Source organism: Nematolebias whitei, chromosome 8, assembly GCF_014905685.2.
Source record: "Nematolebias whitei isolate Nwh7 chromosome 8, NemWhi1, whole genome shotgun sequence".
Taxonomy (NCBI): Eukaryota; Metazoa; Chordata; class Actinopteri; order Cyprinodontiformes; family Rivulidae; genus Nematolebias; species Nematolebias whitei.
This window is the reverse complement of record NC_056505.1, coordinates 51,170,315-51,175,473: the sequence shown is the minus strand read 5'-3', so window position 1 is coordinate 51,175,473 and position 5,159 is coordinate 51,170,315.

Here is a 5,159-nt window from a genome sequence, read left to right as displayed (position 1 = left end):
TCACAAAGATGGCCTCCTTTACTCCTCTCTCAAACCATCGTTCCTCTCTGTCCAGGATGTGAACATCTTCATCCCTGAAAGAGTGACCGCTGGCCTGGAGATGAGTGTAGACCGCAGAGTCCTGGCCTGATGGTGTTGATCTTCTGTGCTGGTCCATCCTTTTGGCCAGTGGCTGGTTAGTTTCCCCGATGTAAGACTGATCACCCTCCTGACACTGAACAACATACACAATATTACTCTGTTTGTGCCGGGGGACTGGATCTTTGGGATGAACCAGTCTTTAATGTATTTTGGGGTTTAAAAGCCACTGGGACGTTATGTTTAGAAAATAAACGTCTCAGTTTCTCTGATACTCCCTCAAAATTTTTTGTTGTTTTGCCTTGTTGTGTTTTTTGAATGTCCACAGGACCAGATTTAACTTTTGTGGATTTTCCTACCTGGATTATTGAGCAGCATCAGGACATGAAACATGGAGTTTGTCGCCACCTTGTGGACGCTTGCACAAACGTGCACACATCCTTTACTTGCTGCAGATGAGAAAACTTGTCCTCAGCTGGTGGCAGGAAGAGAAACTGAGGCAGAACATCACTTGCAGACGTCCCTCACTCCTCCTTCACGTGTGAGGAGCAGCTGAGTTCTCACCGTTGCTCCCTCTAGTAACTCACGAAGGACGAGCTCTTGATAACTGATGGTTTTATTTAGTTGAACAATATCATCTTTATTCTCATTGTCAGAACTTCACCACCGTGAGAACTATAAACACAAACAATAAACCTTAAAATAACTGAGTATGTACATTTTTGCACATAACATATACACAGATGAGCAGCACATTAGCATGAAGCTACACTTAGCACAGATGATGCACCTCATTGCCAGCGTTACTAGCTGGACACTTCTTGCTGCAACATTTGTCGTGACACACAACATGTCGTCAGTACTCTGCTCAAGCTCTGCTAATTGTCTTCTCGCACCAGTAGTTTTTACCTCTGGAGAACATTCGCTTGGACGTCACATCCGGTTTGCAACTAACGTCACTTGAAATTAACCCATTGTTATTTTAAACAATTTGCAAATAGATAAATGACAATATGAACATAACATCACTGTCAGTTACACTAACTTTAACTCAAAAATTCTAGAGAAACTAGTTGCAGGTCAGTTGCGTGAACATCTACAAAGAAATAATCTGAAGAGTTTCAGTCAGGGTTTAGAGCTCATCATAGCACAGAAACAGCACTAGTAAAAGTCACTAATGATATTCTCATGGCCTCAGACAATGGACTTGTGTCTCTACTGGTCCTGTTAGACCTCAGTGCTGCATTTGATACAGTTGATCACAATATTTTACTACAGAGGCTTGAATGATATTGGGATTACAGGAACAGCTCTAAAGTGGTTTAAATCATATCTATCTGATAGATTCCAGTTTGTAAATGTAAATAATAAATCTTCTTCAAACACCAAAGTTAGTCATGGAGTTCCTCAGGGCTCAGTGCTTGGGCCAATACTCTTTACTTTATATCAATCAACCTTTATTTCTACAGGTAAATCCCATTGAGCCTCGAGGACTCATTTACAAGAGAGACCTGATTTCAACAAAGAAAGATGACAACAATGGACAACAGCAACAACAATAAACAGTTATAAAAAAGCATACTACAGTTTTTTGTTTTTTTTTAACAAACAGGATGGCTAAAAGGAAAAGGTAACAAAACAAAAAACAGCTAGATTCCAAGACAAATGTAGAAAACTAAAAACAGGAACATGTCTGCATTGGTCCCTGCCAGGTGTCCAACAGATTCTTAAAGACACTTAGAGAGGTCAAAGGTCGAGAGCTTCAAATCTTTTTGTAAGATATTCCAGGAAACAGGAGCGGAGTAGGAGAAGGCCCTTTTGTCTAGTTCAGTCCTCACTGAGGGAACACTGCAGGTAATAATGTCCTGAGAGCGCACGCTGTAGCTGCACTCACACAGAGACATGTAGGAGGAGATGTATGAAGGCAGCAGACCAAGAAGTGATTTAAAGATGAAAATGTACCAGTGAGAGAGTCTGCGTGAAGTTCATGATGTCCAGTTAACCAGTGAATACTGGGTGCAGTGGTGGGTACAATAATCACAGCCAGTTATGAATCTTAGTGCACCATGATAGACAGCATCCAACATCTGCAGCATCCAACATCTGCAGCATCCAACATCTGCAGGGTTCTTGTAGCGTTCATGTAAATAATATCACCATAATCAATGGAGGGAAGGAAAGTCACAGATACAAGACGTTTTCTAGCATTCAGGGTTAGACAGGGTCTGTTTCTGAAAAAGAAACCCAGTTTAACTTTCAGTTTCTTTACCAAGTTTTCCACATGGAGCTTAAAAGAGAGATGTGAGTCGACCAAGATACCCAAATATTTATAGGAATCAACAAACTCAAATGGGACACCATTTGAGGATAAAATCGGAGGAAGAACTGCTGGGACCAACTTCCTATTTGAAAAAAGCATCCCTTTGGTTTTGTCGGCATTTAGGACAAGTTTGAGGCGGAATAAATCAGTCTGGATGTTGTTGAATGCAGATTTCAAAAGCTGGAAATCCTTAGCAACTGTTTTAGCTCGACAATAAACAACTGTGTCATCAGCATAGAAATGTATGGATGCATTAGGGATGTTTTTACCTACATTATGTATATAGATTGTAAAGAGGGTGGGTCCTAAGACTGAGCCTTGTGGTACACCATTGTTGACTGTTAAATAACTGGAGGAAGTACCATTATGTTGAACACATTGCCTCTGGTCTGAAAGATAGTTAGAGAACCAACCAATGGTGTGATCTGAGAAACCAGTTTCTGAGAGTTTATGACACAAGATGTTCTGATCCACAGTGTCAGAATCTTTAGACAGGTCTAAGAAAAGTGCAGCACAATAATCCTTAGCATCCAGTGCTTCAACAACATCATTAAGAACCTTCAGTGAAGCAGTGGTTGTGCTGTGTTGTTTCCTGAAACCAGATTGATGTGGAGGTAAGATGTTAAATGAGTCCAGGTCATTTTTGATTTGAGAGTTTATCAGTTTTTCTAGAACCTTGGCTAAAATGCAGAGTTTAGAGATTGGTCGATAGTTGTTCAGTGAGGTGGGGTCTCCTCCCTTCAGCAAAGGAAGACCAAAGGCTGTTTCCAAGTGTCTGGATGGAGTTTTGTCTTATGGAGAGATTGAAGATGTGGGTCACAGGGACTGTGATGATATGAGCAGCCAGCCTTAAGAAATAAGGTGGAAGTTCATCTGGACCTGCAGATTTTTTAGGACCAAGATCTTTTAACAGTTTATTGACCTCAAAAATATAAACAGCATGGGATAAATGTTCATTGTTATGCTGATGACACACAATTATATTTGTCCATTAAACCCAATGAATCCAATCAGCTACTTAGACTACAAGCATGTCTTAAAGACATAAAAACCTGGATTACCATTCATTTTCTCCTGTTGAACACAGACAAGACTGAGGTTTTGGTTTTTGGACCTGAGCACCTTAGGAATGAATGTTTCAGTCTTTCTCCCTCCTTAGATGCATTAATCTGTCTTCCAGCTCTAATGTTAAAAATCTTGGTGTTATTTTTGATCAGGACATGTCTTTTATCCCCCACATTAAAAACGTTACTAGAACCTCCTTCTTCCACCTGCGTAATATCACTAACATTAGAAACATCTGATGTAAAGATGATGCAGAAAAACTGGTCCATGCATTTGTCACGTCTAGACTGGACTATTGCAATGGTTTATTATCTGGGTGTCTAAATACTTCTTTAAAACGTCTTCAATTGATCCAAAATGCTGCTGCCAGAGTCTTAACTGGAGTTACTGGGAGAGATCACATTTCTCCAGTTTTAGCTTCTCTCCATTGGCTCCCTGTCAAATCCAGAATAGAATTCAAGATCTTACTTCTAACCTACAAAGCTCTCAACAACCTAGCTCCATCTTATATTACAGATCTTATTGTTCCAAATTTTACTAACAGAGCACTTCGCTCTCAGGCTGCAGGTTTACTTGTGGTTCCTAGAGTTTCCAAAACCAGAATGGGAGGAAGATCTTTCAGTTCTCAGGCTCCTCTCTTGTGGAACCAACTTCCAATCTCTGTCCGTGAGGTTGACACATTATCCAGTTTTAAAACTAGACTTAAGACTTTCCTTTTTGATAAATCCTATAGTTAGGGTCAGCTTGGGTTTCCTGAGCTGTCCCTTAGTTATGTTGCTATAGGCTTAGACTGCTGGAGGATGAACTGACCACAGTTTTCACTCTGCTGCTTCTTTACTTACTCTGCTCAACCTGTTTTGTATTTGTAATTATTTTTTCTATCATTAACATGTGTTTGTCTTTCAGATACACCTGGACCTATATCTGGACCTGGACCTATATCTGGACCTGAACCTATATCTGGACCTCGACCTATATCTGGACCTGGACCTATACCTGGACCTATATCTGGACCTGGACCTATACCTGGACCTATATCTGGATCTGGACCTATATCTAGACCTGGACCTATATCTGGACCTGGACCTATACCTGGACCTACCATTCTGTGTTTGTCTGTCTCTCCTTCCTGTCCTCTCAACCAGCCGGTCAAAGCAGATGGTCTCTTGTCCTGAGCTGGTTCTGCTGGAGGTTTCTTCCTGTTAAAGGGAGTTTTTCTTTCCACTGTCTCCACTGTGTTTGCTCAGGATGAGAGACTGCAACGAAGCCAAGATTCAACTTATCTGCTGGATTCCTTAGATAGAGAACTTTACTAACTGGCTTTTATGTGAATGTTCCTGTAAAGTCCCTGAGACAACTTTGTTGTGATTTGGTGCTTTATAAATAAACTGATGACAGAGCCAATCCCAGCTGTGCTGTGGCACATCTGGGATTGGCTCTGTCATCTCCTGACTCGTCCCCCAGGGAGATTCATCTGAATCGTGGTTAGCTTCTTCACCACCGGCGCCTCCAACCACAGAAAGATCTAACTCTCTCCTGTTGTTCAGGGCAGCTGTTGTTCAGGGCAGATGTTGTTCAGGGCAGATGTTGTTCTGGGCAGCTGTTGTTCAGGGCAGATGTTGTTCTGGGCAGCTGTTGTTCGGGGCAGCTGTTGTTCGGGGCAGCTGTTGTTCAGGGCAGCTGTTGTTCAGGGCAG